Here is a 21,033-nt window from a genome sequence, read left to right on the forward strand (position 1 = left end):
AAACCAACAAGCAATTGGCACGCATCTTCAGGCATGCTTGAAGTGGGCCAAATGGTAGAGTATCCTGGCAGAGCCAAAAAGTCTTCTTTTATGACACAGAAAAGAAAACTTCTTTCAAAGTAGTTATACAACCCAGGAGAACACAATGCATCCACTGTGTGTGCCCTGGGGCTGTCTATGAACACATTATTTCTGTATTTTTGTCTTTCGTAAACTTCAGCATTGATGATGAACATTATTTCAAGTAAATATCCCACTACTTTATCTCTGTAAAGACATCCATAGAGAATATAAGTTATAATTTCCTTATTCATTTTTCTGGTTAGAGAAGGCATTTCTATTTCAATGGTCAATTATTCTGAATTTGCCACAAGTCTCCTTTTCATATTTAAACACTAGTTTTTTTTTTTTTTTTAATTCTTAAGATAAATAGAAAAGTCAAGGTTAGAAAATGTTCAAAACAATTGCTCACCTTATAAAATCTTGTTAGGGAAGTAGTTTTGCTTATTTCATACTGTTGACATTTCTCAATTTCAGTAATCATTAATTTTTTTAAAGCTGCCAGCAGATATGTACAATACTCCTTTTAGATATTATTCCCATCAAAGACAGATTTCAATTACCTCTTTCACTCTTTGTGTCGTTTCTCTATTATTTTGAAAATATTACTAATGCCTTCAAGTTCATTTGTATTCTGTAAGTTTCTCCTTGTATCCAAGCAACTCCATCTGAAAAATAATTTGTTTTTTTAATGAGACATATATTCAGAACAAAACCCTGCATATATTTATGATTTTTTGGTAATAATTTTCATGATACTAATTTCCTGGAAAGGGATTTGCACTTTACGAACAAACAGTGATTTCCTTTGAAACCTTCTCTGGTCTATGTCACTACAGTTATCTAAACAATTTAGATGTCCCTTTCTTGACTAAACTTATAAAAAATGTTGATTCTGTTCTGTTTTTAGAAATGATACACATCATCAGATAATTTGTAAAACAGAAAATATATTTAAAAATAAAAACTTCCTTAAATAACCATGGGATAATCAAGGTTGTAGTAGACTGCCAAGTGAATTATAAAAACTCCAGAATTACGTCGGAATTAAACAGATAACCAAAGAATCTGTGGGGCACTTTGATGAACTCAAGTGAATCCTTATATTCGTCTTTACTGAGAAAACTGTTCGGAATGATTTCACTTCAATTTTTTTTTTTTTAATATAAAGCATATCCTTCAGAGTGGCACATGCAGAAATATTTTTTACACATGTATATTTACTGTTAAGTACACAATACGCCTATGAGAACAACCATAGCTAATAGTTTAAAGAACTGTGCTTGGGGCGAAGGGGAGGAATGTGTGGCTAGAGACTTAGTTTGGCATGACTGAGAAGCACCCAAGCGGAGTAGTAAGGATGGGTGTGTTGGCTGCAGCCAGGCGGCAGTTCTGGTACTTCTCAGTCGTGACAGTCGGGGTCAGGTAACTGAAGTCTTATCAGCAAAAGGGGGATAATAGTAGTAATATCTCTCTCATAATATTGTTCCAAGAATTGCATATACTTATATTCACAAAATAAGTAAAATGTTTTGAACAGTGTCGTGAAGTTATGCAGGTATTTTACTGTAATTGACTTTATTTTTGTTTTAGAGCAGTTTTGGGTCCACAGGAAAGTTGAGTGGAAAGTAGGGAGTTTCCATATCTCCCCTGCTCTCACTCGTGCACAGCCTCCCCCGTGATCAACATTCCCTTCAGACTGGTACATTTGTTTACAATGGGTGAACCTACATTGACACATCATTGTCACCCAGAGTCCAAGTTTACATTAGGCTTTGCTTTTAGGTTGTACATAATGAGTTTTGACAAATGTATGATGACATTTATTTTAATAATGAAATGGTTTGGTTGCTAGGGACTAGATTGTGACACTTTTGTTACAAATATGAAGAAAGTTGGGAGATTGTTAATGAAATCCCTTTCTAGAAGAAAATTGTAGAAAATGTGCTAAGTCTGCAGACTGGTAGGTCCCCCTCCAGTCCCTGAACTGCCCACTGGAAGTTATGATGAAGACAGTCACTTGGTGGTTAAACTTGCATGACTTAATGAAGGAAAGAAAATGTGGTTTCTGTAAGAGGACATCCTGTAACTGGACCGTGATGGTTCTTTGTAAGGTCATGATAAAGGGAGAAAGAAGTGGAAAAAATTTAAACTTTAGAAAAAGTAAAAAATCCTTATGTAGTAAAGATAAAATTTTGCTGTCATGGTATCTTGTAGGAGGTGCCAGTGACATTTTGCTGAATTGCTTGTGTGAATTCTAAGAAAAAATAAAAGGTATTACTTTGAAGGAAAGGGGAATGCTGGCATGGAGCTCATTGCCTGGAAGGAGAAGAGACTGAAAACATAAATAGAAAAAATAAATTTGGGTAAATTCATAAATCATTGATTTAGAATTAATGTATAGAAGACAGAGTTGGTAGGCTGGGAGCAGTGGCTCATGCCTGTTATCCCAGTACTTTGAGAGGATGGGGCGGGTGGATCACTTGTGGTCAGGAATTCAAGACCAGCCTGGCCAACACGGCGAAAACCTGTCTCTATTAAAAATACAAAAGTTAGCTGGGCATGGTGGTGCATGCCTGTAGTCCCAGCTACTCAGGAGGCTGAGGCATGAGGAGAATCTCATGAACCCGGGAGGCATAGGTTGCAGCTGAGATTGCATCACTGCATTCTAGCCTGGTTGACAGAAGTGAGACTCTGTCTCAAGAAAAACAAAAGACAGAGTTGGTTGTTTGCACCATAGTGTAATATCTGTACAAATATAACCAATGTCTTTATCTTTCATGTAGATGCCTCTCCACAGGCTACCATGTGAGTCTACAAAATGTGCCTTGCCCCAGTCAGCTGGAGCAAAGCCATATAAAATAGACCTAGTTCAGACAGTGTTCTAAAAAGAAAACTACTAACAAAAGGGGCTTGGAACGGTTCCTTGGGATGTCAAAAATCAGATTAGCTTATTCTATTGTAATTACTTATTTAAAATGGCAGAATCCCCCCTAGAATTGGAAATGTTCATTAATTTATTCAGCAAATATTTACTGAGCACCTACTACATGCCAGGTAGTCACAAGTTTAAGTAAGCAATATAGACAAAGCCCATGCCCTCTTCTAGCTAACAGAAAATAAATACTGGGTGAAAGAATAAAAGAGAATTATGTGCATGTTACGCACTTGACAAGCATAAATGTATGTAACAGCTTTGGAATGTTCTCTGATGAAGTTCTGATATACCTTACCCATTTTTCTCCATTAAGCATGTGGTGAAGACACAGCTTGACTAGTAGACTGTCTGTGTTCTGATATAATCTAGGTTTTTTGTATTGACCAGAAGGTGTGAACATGTGTTGCATGAGTTGTGTATATTTGTGTGTGTGTGCATGTGTGTGTGTGAGAGAGCATGTACACTTTTGTGTCATTCTTCTGAAAATGTAGCACATGAACTTGAATTGAAGAAGAATTAGAGCTTTTGATTACTATTTGGATTATTTTCTTGGTCTTTACATATGCAACTGTCCAAGGCTTAATATAAGTTTGGTTTTTTTAGTATAATGTTGTGCAGGAGGCTTTTCTTCCTTATAATATGTTATGTGACATGAGGCTCATTTGCTTTCCCTATTATCGCAGGAAATGCTAGCATCTTTCTTGTGAGTATTCTGTGTCCTGGGTTTCCCACTGTGCAGCAGTGTAAAGAGAGTAGGGCAATGTAAACTTCTTTGAGAATCACTTCCTGACTGATTGGCGTCTAAGAAGAAACATGATCTGGAGCTTTGCACAGCACCAGGACTCTGCCTGTGAAACACTGTTAAATCCACTATTACCCTCCTCCCTTCCACCCTTCCCCCAGGACTCCAAGGTGACGGTCCCACTTAACCCTTTCATGCCCAATAGTATGTAGGGCACACTACCAATGTCTGCAATGAATCGTATGTTTTCAGAACAATTATTTTGATCACTTATATCCTTTCTTATTAAAAATGTCTGCGCAGTTCTTAAAGAGGAAAGGGGTGAGGGAGGAAAGCTGCAATTTAGAGGAAATGTGTAGTTGTTTTACTTTCTTTCTTTTATTTAATCATCACATTTAATATTTCCTTATAATTCACATTTTAAAGAAAACAAACCCAAGGCTCAGAGAGGTCAACAAATTTACACACATGGCATGACTAAGAAGTGGCAGGGGCTGGATTAGAATCAAGGCATTTCTGACTCAGAGCCAGTGATTTTTCTCCTACATACAGTAAGTTCCACCAAGTGGAAAATTAAGGTCTTAATAATACCAGCCAAGAAACACTGCATTAATTATAATGAATGTTTTATGCAGGGTAGTTTTTGGGTCTGAATCATGTGCATCGTTGCCATATATTTTTTATTTTATTTATTTTTTTACTTTGTGTGGAGACATCAGGGTTTATTGACCACTGCATCCAAGACTGAAGATGAGGTAGTTAAAGAAAAAAAAGACGATATTTGAATGTGTAAATATTTGTTTTAGAATACACGGAAATAGTCTTTTTTTTCTGTCTTTCACCTAACCTTTCTTCCACATCTTAATTACACTTTTTTTTATTGAGGCAACAAATTCCTTCCTCCTTAGATCCGTGCCCCACAACAACCCAGAGCCCAGAACATAAACAAAGACACATTTGGAAGCTCCTGCAGAGAGACCTATATCCAAGATCAGCAGATCCTGCAATTTGCTATTTCCTCCTCCCCCCTCTCCCCAGATGCAGGCTTATGTAAGTCTCCCTGAGGCATGTATGGTTTTAGGGAAAGGATTGAAAACTGTGGCTGGTGCTGTTAGTATTAGATGGCTGTAAATGAATAAATGGATAATAACAGTTAGGAAGCTCACTGATGGTATTCCAAGTATTAATAAATGAGTGCAATTGACACAGTTTGACACCAACACTTTGGAATTTATGACATGTAAAAAGGGAGAATATGAATCTGCCGCTTTCAACTTTTTAATATAATTGGGATGCCTGAAGCCATTTTACCATCTGTAAGCTTCCCGTATTAGCCCTGATTTGCTCCTGAATGTCCACAAAGCCTGGGGCTTCATATAAAAGTTTTGAAAAGAGTTCAGCATTGTAGCTTTTCCTTTAATATCTGAAACTTGTTATAGCATGTGCTGCTATTTCCAGGCAGTTTAGTGTCATTAAAGCAAACACCATATAAACCTGACTTCCTATTTTTAACATTGTGGAATTCTATATTAAGTGCCATGAACAAAGAAGCACATCAGATGAATACTTTTTCCTTTAAAATGAAAAACTCCCTTAACCAGGATGTGCAGAACCCTCCCAAAATGGACTTGTTTTCAGCTTGTTCATCTTTTCCACCTCCCTACTGCTTTTTAAAAGTTTCATGTCCATTTTTGGTGACAATTTATTATTTGAAGTCATCTTCCAAGGGCAGGAAATATCTTTGTAGAAAAGAGTCCGAAATAAACTTCATGTGCAAAACAAACGTATCACAGAACAGTAGAGACAGTTCCTAAGCAGATTGTGTTCTAAAAGTTTGCCTAAAAGAATGCTGTCTGGAGCCTGGAACATGTTTTTCATGGAAACACTATAGATGGCTGTTAAGTTCTAAGGTCAGTGTTTGAGGCCATATGACCTGTGAAGTAATTGGGCCGCAAAACTGCATTTTTTAATTACCACTTTGTGATAATTTAGGATATTATTTTGGTAACATCACACATTATAACATTGAATCTAGAGCTACTGCATAGCATCATGAGCATGATAGTTTAACTAGGTTCCAGTCACACTGATCTCCTAGTTATTGCTCAACAAGGAGTTAAGGACTGTGGTATGGGCATACAAATTGGGAGAGCGTGTGTGTTTAATGATGACTGTAGTCTGTGCAGGGATCAAGTCAATATCAAGTCATGCAGTTTGGAGTACCTCTCCCCTCCCACTTTTTTGATATACATGTTTAAGTAAGAGTCTCAAAGTGTCAACATTTTTTGTTGGGTCTTTGTTGTGATTCATCACCATGTGATCCTGAGGCAGCGGATGTCTTGATAGGAAAATATTGATAGTGCACAGCTGATACATTCCTTCCCCACTTTTACCTGAATTGCCCTGTGCTTCTCTAGGGTTCCCTGCACCCTCTTTTTCTCTCCCTCTCTTCCCACTCAGTGGTAGGGTCTAGGGCTGTAGAACACACCAGACAACTAATCTTGATTTAAGCAGACTACTTAGGGGGTTCTGATGGATACTAAAAGTTGACTCACTGGACTGGAACGTGTGCCTATAAAAGGTATCCTGGCCCCTATTGCTTCATCAACAATCACCTGATTTGTTGTTGGCCTATTCCACCTTCTACATTTTCCACTGTCATAAATTCTTCGGCTGCTGTGACTGAATATGCTGGAGAGCGAGCTTTCTTCTCTTAGACATCCTTGTAAAGATGTAAGCCCCGGTTCAGAGACTGCTTTGGTCCCACTTCATTACTTGTAGGTTCCTACAATAAAAGACCGTTCTTTCCTATATTTGCCATCTTCACTGTTTATACTCAAGATGAGGGTTAGAAGCCAGACAATAGATAATGAAAAAATGATAAATCATCGAGTGGTTGAAAACTAACACAAATATTTGATTACATTTGTAGCTGTAGTAAATCAGCAAATCTCAATTCCTGAGTAGGTGAAGGTTGAATTGCCCAGGTGAGGAAAAGCAAGCTACTGAGCACTGCTCTGGGAGTCGGATCAGTAGGAGCCTGATCATATCTCAGAACAGGCCAGTGTGAGCATCAGAGTTTGTGGAGAAAAGGGCAAAGTGGAAAGATATCTTACTAGTTTTTCAGCCCCTTTTGACTTTTAGAGGCAATTCTGGTGAGGGCTCAGAAAGAAGAGGAAAGCTGGGGAGAAAGCTCCATAGTTTTAGAGAACACATAAATAATCATGTACAGTATGTTAGTAGAAATACGGATGTTCAGGATGATTTTGATGAAGCTTCAGACAGAAATGAGTTTTCCCAGAGGTCTCTTTGAAAGACTCAAGGCTTCTCCCTTTTGGTCATGTCTCAGGTAGTCTTAAGGCACTCAGAAGCCAGCATGTCAGCAAAGAAAATTTATGGCCATTTTACCAATCATAGAGACAATTTAAGTAAAGAGGAGTCGATTAAGCATTTATAATATTTGCTTTTTAAACTGTGGCAGCAAAATCATTTTAATGGATAACAATTCACATTAAAAATAGAATGAAAAAATAGAACATAATAAAATATATAAAAGTGGTGCAACTTAGATTTATTTTATGGATCTTTGATTTCCCTCCCTTCCTCCCTCCCTCCCTTCCTTCCTCTGTTCGTTCTTTCTTTCTTTCTTTCTTTCTTTCTTTCTTTCTTTCTTTCTTTCTTTCTTTTTCTCTTTCTTTTCTTTCTTTCTTTTTTTCCTTCCTTCCCTCTTTCTTTCCTTTCTGCCTGTCTTTTTTTCTTTCTTTTTCTTTCTTTCTTCTTTCTTTCTTTGTTTCTCTCTCTCCTTCCTTCCTTCCTTCCTTCCTTCCTTCCTTCCTTCCTTCCTTCCTTCCTTCCTCCCTTCCTACCTTCCCTCCCTCCCTCCTTCCTCTCTCACTCTTCTTTCCTTCCATCCCTCCTTCCTTTTCTCTCTTTCTGATATAAATTTGCATTCTGCAAATCACACGTCATGACGTGGGATGGTAAATTTTATGTGTCAACTTGACTGGAACAAATGATGTCCAGATATCTGATTAAACATTATGTCTGCACATGTCTGTGAGAGTGTTTCTGGAAGAGACGGCATTTGAATTGGTAGAATGAGTAGAGCATACAGCCCTCCCCAAGGTATGTGGGCATCATGTAGTTTGTTGAGGGGCTGAATAAAACAAAAAGATGAAGAAGGTTTGAGTTAACTGTGTCTGACTGCTTGAGCAGGACATCTGTTTTCTCCTGGTTCTGGTGTTGCTGGTTCCCAGACCTTCAGAATCTATAGCATTGGCTATCTGACTTACAGGCCTTCAAACTACGCCACTGCTTTTCCTGGGTATCCAGCTTGCAGATAGCAAATCATGGACTTCTCAGTCCCCATAATCATGTGACCCAATGCCTTATGGTAATTATAATACAGTAGCCCCCCCCATCTACACGGACATATGTTCCAAGACCCTTGGTGAATGCCTGAAATTGTGAATAGTACCGAACCCCATTTACACTATGTTTTTCCTATACTTACATACCTATGCTAAGGTTTAATTTATAAATTAAGAACAGTAAGAAAGTAACAATGACTAATAATAAAATAGGCAAAGGATAACAATAAAAGTTATGTTAATATGGTCTCTATGTCTCTCAAAATCTCTTATTGTACTGTATTCACTCTTCTTCTTGTGATGATGTGGGATGACAAAATGCCTGTTTCTGAGATGAAGTGAGGTGAATGACATTGGCATTGTGATGCAGCGTTTGGCTACTATTGAAAACTAATTAATAACTTAGGAATGGTTTATTTCTAGAATATTCTATTTAATATTTTTGAATTGCAGTAGGCTGCAGGTAATGAAAATCAAGGAAAGCAAAACCACAGAGGAGAGGGGACTACTGTAATAATAATAATAATGATAATAATAATAATAGATTCTGGAAGAGTTTTGAGGTGCATGCTAGCAAAAGCCAATGTTTTTGTGAAGAGAGTTTTAAAGGCAATTCTAGTAAGACCTCAGAAACAGAAGAGGAAAGCTGAAGAGAGAGGTTCATCTTCTCATAGAACACTTAAATAATAGTGTAAGGAATGTTGGTGGAAATACGGTATTCATCTGCAAACCAGGAGGTTGGCCCCCACCAGAAATTGACTTGGCTGGCACTCTTGAACTTTCCAGCTTCCTGAACTGTGAGAAGTGAATTTCTGTTGTTAAAGCCATCCTGTCTATGGTATTTTTGTTATAGCAGCCCGAACTGACTATGACACAATGTAAAATGCATCTCTCACTAAGGATCTTGGTCAAAAAGTTAGAAAGCTATTGATCTGCACTTATGGTTTATTTCAGATATATAAAGTTGGTCATATTTTAGACATGGGTTAGAGAAATAGGGTGTACTGATACAGATTATATTCTCTCAGGTTATATTTCTGCAATAAGGGCTAGCCTCTTTATGGGGACAGTGGCTGGTAGATTTAGGTCATGTAATTAAATGTCTAAACTACCCACAGGCATCCAGAAGATAGAACATTTATCCTGTTATGTCATGCTCTCTCTGTAATAACAAAACTCTTTGTTAAATCAACAAGCAGCACTATTAAGTAATTAAATCATTATAAAAATAATACCCAATTAGAAAATACTTAAATAAATATACCAGTATAATTAGATACCTTCTCATTAAACTTCAATTATCTTTAGCCTAATCCCAATTTTTTTTTTTTTCACAAATCAAAAGATTTCAATCTGAATCATTTCAATTCCCCTTTGGGCTTGTCTACCATTTTTGTATTTAGTTTTCTTCTTTTATGCCTTTTTTTCCTCAGAAATTTGTATGGTTTTCTCTTCTGCATGACCTTTTGCTATAATCAGAATAAGAGAAATTTGAATCCCTTGTGATGGCCTTTTTCTAATAATGAGTAATTTTCTTCCATATAACTACATTTTTTCTCTCAGTCCCCTTTGAAGCCTGAAGCAAGTATAAAAGCTAATGTGAAATTAGCATACAGTTGGATTGCTTATTAGTCTGTATAGTCATTTTTGCAGATGTATAGTTTGGCCTGGGTCGTGGACTCTCTGACAGAAAATTGCCTTTTTTTTTCCTTTTAAAGGCCCAAGCTTATATTTCTTTAGAACATATTAGAACATTGCTCAAAGCATAACATGCTGTTTAAGCAGAGATGTGAATTGATATCTTCATAGTTAATGCACTTAACACTCTTCCTTTTTATTCTACATGACTTTCAAGGAAATATTAAATTACTCTAAACACATGCCTTTCAAAATTAATGGTAAAATACTTCACGGCAAATATGTCTTGATCAAGTACAGCATTCTATGGGGAAGGCATTTCAAAATAGCGTTGGTGTCTAGAAAATGTCAGTGAATTACACCAAGCTTTTTCTCTAGAAGATTCTTCTTGAATTATCTATATACATATTTTAACGGTGACATTTTTAGCCAACTCAGTCACTAGTTCCTATATCCGGAAATTTTACCCTGGAGTCCATTTGCCATCTAAAATTTTATGTGCAATGCATGAGTATTTATCTGGGGAAAGTCGCTACCATTTTTTATGACTTCTGTTTTTAATGAGGTATAATATATAACAAAATGCATAGACCTTTAAAGGTGATTTCTAAGAGTTGTTTCAATTGTATACATTTGTGTGGCTACAACTTAAAACAATACATAAAAGATTTCCATCATCCAAAGTTCTCTTGGGTCCTTTTCTAATCAATTTCCCATCCACCACCCAGTGCAACTGCTTACTGATACTTATCACTATAAATTATTTTTGTCTATTTTTGAACCTCATCTTAATGGAATCCTATAGTATATAATACTCATGAGTGTCTACTTTCTGATTTTTTGAAATTCATCATATTATTGCTTCAATCAATAACTTCTCTTTAATGTTGAGCAGTATTCTCCCATATGACTGTCACACAGTTTGACTATCCTTTTATCTATTCATGGACCTTTGGCTTGCTTTTGCATATTATAAGTAAAGTTGCTATGAACACTCTTGTCCATGTCTTTTTGTGGACATTATCATTTAATTTTGGGGGAGTCAGTAACTAGGAGTAGAATTGCTGGGTCATCAGATAGGTATTTTAACTTTATTAGAAACAGATCTGCAGCTTTTAATAAACTCTTAAAGGGAACTTGCATCCCAAAACTTAAAGTAGCCCTGCTTTTAGGGCATCTATACAAATGTTTCTGTTTATTTTAAAATATTTTCTCATTTCTCTTTAAGCCTCAGTTACAGACTCAATAAGATGAGTGCTAGATTCTGCCTTATGCCTATAATGCCTCAGGCTATCAGTACCAGTTGAAATTATTTAAAATAGTTTTTGTAGATACTTGGATAGTAGATTAATCACAATAGCTAAATTCCACTAGAATGTAAATTTTATGAGGGTAGAGACATTTCTCTGTTCACTGCTGTAACCCAAGCGTCTAAGACGCTATCTGCATGGATCAGTTCAATAAATATGTGCTAAATGGAAGAATGAAGTATCAGCCATATGTTGGGAAACATTCTAATCACTTTATATATAGTGTTTCACTTAATCCTTACAGCCAATCTTTGAGGTAATTCCTTTTCTTACTCCCTTTTAAGTGGAGAAATTAGGCACAGAGAAGTTAGGCAATATGCCCCTTGTCACATAGCAAATAAGCCAGGATTTGAATACAGGTAGTTGTCCTTCCAAAGTCATAACTCTTAGCCAGGGAATTCAGAAAAACTACATTGCTTGTGTGTCTTTTGTTTTGTTTCAAGAAGCCAAACAGCCTTTTTCTATTTGTTAATTGTATCACTTTTGAAGGAAAAGTCCGCAGGAGGAAATTCCGGGGATTGGTTTAGGATGGTGACACTCATTTTCTTTCTCACAATTGACTGGACTTTTCTTCACATTCTGATTTGTTCCCATAATGAGAGTTAGGGCCCCACTTCACCTGTATTATAAATAAAAGCCATGCAGGATACATACAATCCCTGGATACTTTTGCTTTACTTTGTTTTGTTTCATTTTCACTCACATCAGGTTAAGCTGAAAGTTTTGATGTTTTTTAGAAGTAACTTTGAATCCAAATGCATGATTACTGTTATAAAACCTGCCTTGTATGGCCCTTCATGGTGTCATACAGCTTAGGACCTGGTGATGGGATGGCATTGTTTTGACAACTGTTAGCTGTTCCTTATTTGTAAGTTTTTGGTAACGTGAGCTTCCGTCTTAGTCTTGTCATGACCACTGTGGTCCCTTCTAGCTAACAGAGAGGTTGAGGACAGGCTAGTGTGTTCTAATGAACTGGCTTTGTCAACAGAGCTGGCGTTTGCTTACACTTTAAAACAAATCACCTCTCACTATCTCTGCAACACTTCCTCAGAGCTGAATTTATGCCTCTTTTTATCTTGATAGGAAAATATAAACAAAAGATTCTGATTAATATTTATCTCAATGTAGCCAAACTAGAGCCAAATATATCTCCTAATGGCACTTGTTGATGAAATCACTCCTCCCATTTATATTTGAAGGAGATTCCCCTTCTAAGACACATGACTTCAAATCTCTCCACTGTATCATGCAATGCTCAGCAGCCTTCTGTGAGTACATTGGTGGCAGTTCTCTTTTTCTGGAATGAGCCAGAAGCAAACAAGCTTTTGAGGCTGGAAAACAGTGACAAGAAATTGGTTCATAAACCTACACTTGATACATCATCCATGCTTTTTCCACCAGTATTGCAAATTCTACGTTACAATTTTATGTTGTCTTACATCTTTTTGGCAGCATGTCTTAACCATATATAGCAGGAAAAAAGTTATCAGTCCTTATCTTTTTAGCTTTGCTAATAAAGATAGTAGAACTGAGATTCTGTGAAATTATGTCCAATTTTTTACCCAAGGGTAGAAAAGCCAAACAGCCTGGAGATAATTAATATGTCTTCCCAAATGGCAATTGTAGCAGGTCTTTCTTAAGCAGCAGTCTCAAATAAAAGATCTATGAATCCAACAAATAATTTGTATTTCAAAAGAAATTTGCTACTCCCTCTTTCCTATAGACTAGTCCTGAAAATAAAATCAGGGCTGTTCATTGTACTTAATACTCGCAAACACCAAGCAAGATGACAATTTCTTGCCTGCCTATGATCCCCTGTAATTCCAACTAGCTCTGTGAAAGCACAGACCTGTTTTGGCATTTCACGTTTCTGCTGCTTCATCAAGGCCAGCTCCTTCACTGCAGGCTCTTACGACAGCACATACTTCTCTCAACAGCCATGTTTTCAGTCTTCATTTCAACAGAAGACTCTAATCTTGTGATTTTTCCGATGCCATACCAAATATAGATTTTGCTGACACTTCCCTGATTTTCTAGGATTTAAAACATTTCAAACAAACTTTTGAAGCAAATGATGACAATGTGTTTTTATGCTTACATAACCCATCTCGGTTATTTCAGACTCAAGATGGAATCCTAGCCCTGTATCAAGTAGAAAACAAAACAAAACAAAAGCCAGTGAGTTGTTTTAGTCATCAGAGTAGTGCTGTTTTCAAGTATTCAGCCTCGTTCTCCTACCACATAGGTAAACAGACTAGCAAAAGTTAATATGGCTGCTTTAAATTAAAGGCATTCAGATGCTGTTTTTTTCTCGAATTTTTGAATGTGTTGTTTAACACATTGAATTACTGTGCAGTAAAATGGAGACACTTGATGAGAGGCTGTTGTCAGCTTTAGCCTGGAGATAGAGATGTGACCAAGTATACTTTTCTTAGGTGACTCTCCCCTTACAGGGAGGACTGTGTGTAAGAACTGCTGAGAGCCAGAGGCAGAGATCTGAGCTGGGAGATTTAAGACTATGGTTGACTATACATGTAACACAAAAACAATAATTCACCAGGCACTTCTTCCCAACAACACAAACTTTAAAATAACAACAACAAAAACCAACATTTACATACTGGATAATTTAACTTTTGATGTGTAGATATAGGTTTTATGTCTAGGATTATTTAAATTTGTGGGATAAAAGGTGATACTTTTAGTAGAGTTGTCTTAAGTGCAAATAAAATTGAGCAAAAGTTCAATAAAAGTATTTATACAGCAACTTAAGTAGCAGTATTTTTATGTAATTGTCTTTTCTATTCTTCCCGTAAGACATTTAAGTACATCTGAATTATTATCCCCAATTTATACCTGAGACTCCTGAGATTCACTTGCCCAGAATACAGCCAATAGAGGTATTTTCAATTTCTCTAGTTAAACCCATGATTCTCTTGGGGAGGTCATATACTAAACCTCTCTGTCATAGCTTCCATTGTCTTTTTGCTTGCTTACTATGTTTCTTTCAGTTCAGAAATATTTTCTTCCAACTCTCCTAAAATTAAAAATTTTAGATCTAGTTCCTAAGAAATTTATGTTATGTACAGGTGTATATGCTGGTGGTGGTTGCCAGTATGAGACAAAAGTCTTGTTTTCTGTTTGTAACAAGGGCATTTTGAAGAATGGATGCAGTATAAGATGCTACTTTAGCTTTTTATGTAGATATAATGAATTGGAGCATACCTGGCTATCATGGCTATTTATAATCATTCCTTTATACCCTTGAAAAACAATTGCAAAGCAATAACGTATCACATATTCAGTGTTTTCTGATGTACTGAGTCAATGTAAGTTTCCTGAAGTCAACTAGTGTACAATCTAATTAGAGTGCTACCCTATATCTCTAGCGGTTAATACAGAAACACAGAGGATATGATCATACAGCATATGCAGAATGTATGATTCTGTACAATATAGGGTGGCACTACAATTAGATTGCACACTAGTTGATTTCAGGAAATTTACATTCAAATTAAGGCCCTGTCTGCTTATGGCCTGAGCCAGAAGGGAGCCAGGCTCTGCCACCTGTCCAACTGGGCTTGCCAGGCACAGGGGACTAACACCATATTAGGGCAACTTGAGTGGTAGAGCTGGTGAATGAGGTTCAAGTTTGGCACCAGGGACTTCCAGTTGGGATAAATGAAGCACAGAGGGGTAAGCTAGACTTTAATCATGTCTTGAATCTGTCAGGTTGGTCACATTTCAGGGATTCTTTTGATGGGTATGAAGTGACACACATTTCAATTGTGGAGTAGTACCTAGAGGGCAGGCTCTAGAGACAGTCTGACTTGCTTTGCACTGTATCCTGGATCATTCATTTACTAGTGATGTGAGCTGGGAAAAGTTACTTACCTTTGGAGCTTCAGTTTCCATTTTAGTAAGTGTCATAGGGTTGCTATGAAGATTAAAGCATGTGGATAAGCCATGTAAAGTGCTTGAAACAGTGCCTACAAAAGGGTGAGCACTCAGCAGAGCCTATTTATAATGATGATTATTGTTGTTATATTTAATTTGGAGAGGCATAAATAACTGGCAAAAATTAGCAAAGTAATCAAGAAGGAGTATATGCTTGAGGCAAATTGGTTCTCACCAGGTTTTGAATGCTGAGATTATCTGAAGGACAAGACAGACATCCAGTTTACTTCATTGAGCCAACATTAAGGAACAAAGGGAACAGAAAAATTGGAAATATTAATACATTGACACTGTGAGTGAACCTTAGGGATACCATTGAACAGACTCAGAGAGCAGTGTAGAAACTAGGAGGTTGTCAGGTCCTGGGGGCTTTGGTCTGATGGGGACTTATGCTGGGTCAAATTGCCTGAGGAATACCACGGTTTCAGCATGTGTGAGACGTGACAACCTCTGGACCTCAATTCTAGATTGGTCTGAAAATTGGGATAGAATAAAGTTGTGAGGCCTAGGTGTGTGGGTCTGGGAGAAATAAGGCAGGGGGAGAAGGGTTGAAAATGAAGTGTTCAATTCTTTTCTACAAACACTAATCACTGTAAGCCCTCACAGGAGGAAGAATAAATAAAGGCTTGGGTAGTTAACTGTAACTATGGTGGGAGCAGAGCTGAATTCTTAAATGATGCATGAAATTTGTGGGATGAATAAGCCCAGGAAAAAGGGAAGGAAAAAGTGGTCAAAATCTGTGAGACTGGGATGAGAATGTTGTGTATTTATGAGTTAGTGAAACTCTGGTCTGATGAATACAGAATTGAGATGGCATGATCCATGGGTAGGAAAGACTAGATTATGAGAGTATTTTACCAACCAGCCATTGGAAAGTGGATATGAAGGGGAAGGCAGAGGGAGTCATTAATTATTCTAAACAGAAGAATGACACTGTATTAGTTTGTTTGTACTGCTATAACAGAGTACCATAGACTGGATAATTTATAAAGAACAGAAATGTATTTCTTACAGCTCTGGAGGCTGGGAAGTCCAAAATCAAGGCACTAGTAATATTGGTGTCTGGTGAGGGCCCAGTCCCCAATCCCGACTTGGTGCTTTGAATACTGCATCATATAAAGTAGAGGAAGGCTATTTCTCACTTGGCAGAACAAAAGACAGAGGGAGCCCACTTCTTCAGGTCCTTTTTATAGTGGCATTAGTGAGGGTGGAGGCCTCATGACCTAAAGACCCTCTCATTAGGCCCCATCTTCCAACACTAGTCGGGATTAAGTTTCAACACGAGTTTCAGAGGGAACAAAAACATTCAAAATCACAGCAGACATATGACACAAAAAAACAAGAATAACACATAAATAAAATAGTGTTCAACAAAAAATTACTTTGAGAGGCATAAAGAGAATGGAAAAATCATTTTCAGAACACCTGCTATGGGTCGACATGACATGTTTGATGTAATTTCATTTATAATTACAATCTTATGTTTAGGTGTTAATGGGACTTTTTTTTTGTGGAAAAGGAAACTGAAGCTAAGAAAAGGTAAAGTAATTTGTCCAACTCTTATTAGTGACCACTGGTAAGAAGATGAGATTGGTTTCAGATCCAGGTGTGCCCAATTCCAAAACATGTCTTTTCTTGTGCCATGCAGTTGCCCACAGTAGTGTAGAGGAGGTGGGGAGAAGCTAGAATAATCCAGGCAATTAGGAATGCAAGTCCAAATAAAAAATAGCTTCCCCTCACCCCCCGCCACGCTTTCTAGCATAGTTTATGCCTCTGTTGTTGCTAATCCCATTCATCTTGTACTTTGGATGTTCTTACACTTGTCTTATTCTTACTCTCCTTACTTCTGCTGTGTTTCTCATAGTTGCATTCCTGGTGCTCTTTGCACAAAGTGACTTAAGACAAATCATCAAAGGGTACTTTTTAAGTGGGATGAATGCACCATCTGTGGAAAGCAAGCAAGGAAAACTCTGGAAGCAGATCAATCTGGTTTTATGCTATAGATTCCTCACTTACCAACTTTGTGATTTTGGCCAAGACATACAATTTTTTTTTTTTGGAGTCTCAGTTCCTTTGTCAATAAAATGTATTAGAGTAAGACATCATACACTGAATTGTGGTGAGGAGTGATGTCACATATGTCAGTCAAAGTGCTTGACTCATATAATGGAATCATACATTTAGTTCTCTTCTCCCTTCCTTTATACTATTCCTTTGGATTGAACTATTAAACATTTCAGAGAGTATCTCATAGAAGAATATAAGCACATCAAGAAAAATAATAAAAAGTTAACTGCATTAAAAAATTCAAATAAATAAGGAGAATAGTTTGATTGATGATCATTCTACAAATCATGGTTAATGATGCTTTGTCCCAAAAGCTATGTTATTAGCTTTTAAGAGAAGCTTCAGTTCATAACCTGTACATTCATTAAACCCCAAAAAGGCAAATGGATTGCACTCAAAAGTCAATAGACTGAATAAAATCACTTTTTAAGGAACATTATCTATTTGTTATTGGTCCATTCGGACCTCAAAGATGAAGGATACTAGTTATATACTCATTTATACAATGATGAGAATGATAGGTAATATAATGGATGAGAGAATCAAAATGAAAAATTATTTCAATAGGCTTAAATAATGGACCAAAACTAACAAGATAAAATTTATCAGGAATCAAAGTTGAGTCCTATATTGAGATTTATGCTATTAAATTCATATTACAGAAGAAAAGAGATATATGTAGAAAATAATTCATATGAAATCTATAAATAACATCTTAGTATTTTAGTTGACCAACACTAAATAAGTAAGCTTACCCTATGAAGTGATTGTGAAAAATAAATAGAGCATGAGATGGAGAGACTAAAAATGAAACTGAGTCTGGTGGAAGATTATAAAAAGGGTTTAGACTATTTTTTCTAGTAGGATTTGTCTTATTTATACCATCCAGTTGAGTACGTACTTATACCAATCAAGTATTTTAATTTTAATGTTTATCAATGTTCCTGAAGTTTTTGAACTGATAGATGTGCTTCTCTCTGTCCCTGGGCCCAAATCTACTCTCTGTCCACTTGCTGGATTTTAGTTGAATGCTCCGCTTCAGCTGCCCAGTGATGGCACAGAAGTTTGGGTTGTGAGATGCAAAGATAGTTTTTTGCGTGTGTGGGTATCTAGGGGTGTGAGAGATGCTGTCCAAGTTGCAAGCATGGAAAAAAAAATTTCCTATATGAGATTATCCAAATGTTCCAGTCATCCCTTGACTCAGACATCTCCCTCCCACTCAAGTCGTTGAAATTCTGTGGCTCTCTTTGGTGACTCTTGCATACTCAGCACTCTGGGCCTGGAGAGTGCAGCTGTGAATGTTTGCTGCTTCCACAGTCACTGGCTTTCCCCCTGGTTAGATAAGCATTATGAAGCTCTATGTATACCCTTGTGATGGTGAGAGCCATCACTACCTGTTTTGGTGCTCAACGTGAGGCACCCTTAATAACTAACTCTGGACGCTATGCCAGTAACATGCTGCCATCTAGAGTTTTGTGGTTTACCATGGAACGTCTACTGGTTGGCTGTAGCCACCTATCCCTGTTGCCCCACCTCATGGCCTGTGGCTTTCAAAGTCAAACACACACAGAAATACATACACAAACAAAACCATTCAACATGACTTCTGACGTTTTTCAGCCTTCAGAAGAGAAATATTAGAATTTGATGAAACTCACTGAGTCTTTCCTGTTTTTGGTTATCTTGTAGGGTGCCACATCTTGTGATCAGGGAGAGAAAGTCTTAGTATTATGGCCTTTTTCTCCTACTCTGGTAAAACTATATTAATATTTTTAGAATGCTGGTTGTGAAAAGATAATATTGGTATAGAAGTAATTTACAGTGAAGTTTTTCTGTTGGATTTTGTGTGATTGTGTTGTTGGGAGGTAGTAGGAGTACAGAGTAGCACCAAACTCCATGTACAGCACCAGAGTAATCCAATTCTGTAGATCTTCCAAAATGAAAGTATCTGCCATATTCTTAAGGTCATGCACTTTCCTGGTGAAATGGGCAGTGGTGGTGGTGGTGGTGTGTGTAATCTCTGTTCTTGGACAAGTCTCCTACTAAATTCCTTTGAGAACATTTGGTCAGGATCACTCTTTTCTGCTTTCTCAGCCAATGGATTTCTGTTGTTCATTAGCAATCCTAAAATATCAGGTTAAATAAACATAGATTACATTGGTGGACTTTTTTAAATTAATTTTTTAGTGAACTCACTCATGATAATGCACAGGAGTATTTTCTTCCGGGGATTAAGGACAAAGGAGCTGCCATCAAGATTATGGGATGGGGTGAAGGCCAAGCTCTCTGTCAAATATTTGGATGAACTGAGGAGATTTCCCTGGTAGAAGTGAGGAAATGAAGACAAAGTAGACATAATGGCCTACTTTGTCCCCTTTTATCTGTAGCTTTGCTTTCCAAGTTTTTAGTTACCCATAGTCAACTACTGTCTGAAAATAGGTCAGTACAGTACAGTAAGATAATTTCAGGACAGAAACAAAGACCACATTTACATAACTTTATTACAGTATATTTTTATATTGTTCTATAGTATTACTAATGATTGTTAATATTTTACTGTGCCTAATTTATGAATTTAACTTTACTGTAGGTAGATATGCATAGGAAAAAAAAATAGTGTATATAGGGTTGGGCACCATGCATGGTTTCAGGCATCCACTAAACATCTTAAACATATATTAGGGGGGATTACTGTACATGAAGAGATGATGTGTGGAGTGGATTTCTGTTTAACTTTACAAGGCCCAACTCAAACCCATAAGTAGAATTTTTAGTGAGGCAGCAAAGCAAGATTGTCATGGCTAAAGCTCTTAAAAATAAATTCACTTGCTCTTGTGAAGTGGTGGATTCCAAAACTCTGAAATGGTGGAAACAGAATTTTATGGCTACCTAACAGAAATTTGATAATAGCAAAGCTACCAGACATGTCATGGAAATTTCTTCAACTTAAAGACTCTCTGATACTCTGTGTAACATTTGATCTAGACCCAGGGATGTTCTTTACAATATCTCTATTTTTCATTCGTTTTTAGAAGATTTGCTCTTCTTTCAACAATTCCTAGCCTTTCTTTCCAACTCTTAGTAGTCCACCTTTAGTGACATGAATAATTTAAATGACAAAGCTGATGATCTAATATTATACCCCACTGATACATTTCTCAACTAGGCCTGTTTCTTTATTTTTGAAAAATGCAACATTACTTTCAGTAATTACTTTATGACTTGACCTTCTTCCTGGGCGAGAGGATGCTGAATAGGGGAAAGAAGGCATGAAAAATTTGTAAATAACACTAAAATTGTTTTTGTGTGTTGATTCATGTATGTAGGGATATTAAGTTTGCTATTACAACTTGTTAATTAGAAACACTTATCATTTGTTAATGTTTTATTATTTCAGTCACCTTGATTCACAGTTACATGGTAGATAAAGATTGCCAGGGTAGATAAAATAGGAGTTATTCCTAACATTAAGCACTTGTTAATGGCATAAGACATTCTGATGATGCAATTCTTCTTTGGAATTTGAGTGATATTTTACTCCTAACCAAGAATTGATCAATAGGAATCAAGCCTCCTAAATCCATTTCAGCCTTAAACATGCACTCAGAATTCAGCAAGTGACTGTAACAGAGGACTGTTTAGTTGTCTTCCTTTTTACTAAAACAAAATTTTACTTAGAAGGATGAAAAGAACGGCAATCTTCCCTATAATATTATATTAAACATAAATAAGAAAATCTAGAGAAGACAGAGTGGAAAATTGAGTCACTAACTTTTGGTAACATGAAAGAGAATATCATAGCCATTATGGCATATGGTGTTTTCCTATCCCGACATAGCATAATTTTTGCAGCCATTGAAAACCCCCAGAAGTAGGAGGATATCTGACACTTTGTAGACACTCAATACATTTTGTTGAATGTTGAATAAATAAACCCAACTTTATCACAGT

At 36.8% G+C, this 21,033-nt stretch overlaps 1 long non-coding RNA gene across 1 annotated transcript; it reads right to left on the minus strand.

The window, feature by feature from the left end:
* Positions 1-212: 212 nt before the first annotated feature.
* On the minus strand, positions 213-13,177 carry LOC105739592. The gene is made up of 3 exons (XR_001115530.2): positions 12,908-13,177; positions 473-728; positions 213-267 (listed from the first exon to the last, which is right to left on the minus strand). It is a non-coding gene; the product is annotated as an uncharacterized LOC105739592 (long non-coding RNA).
* Between the last annotated feature and the right edge of the window lie 7,856 nt (positions 13,178-21,033).

This window comes from Nomascus leucogenys, chromosome 3 (genome assembly GCF_006542625.1).
Source record: "Nomascus leucogenys isolate Asia chromosome 3, Asia_NLE_v1, whole genome shotgun sequence".
Taxonomy (NCBI): Eukaryota; Metazoa; Chordata; class Mammalia; order Primates; family Hylobatidae; genus Nomascus; species Nomascus leucogenys.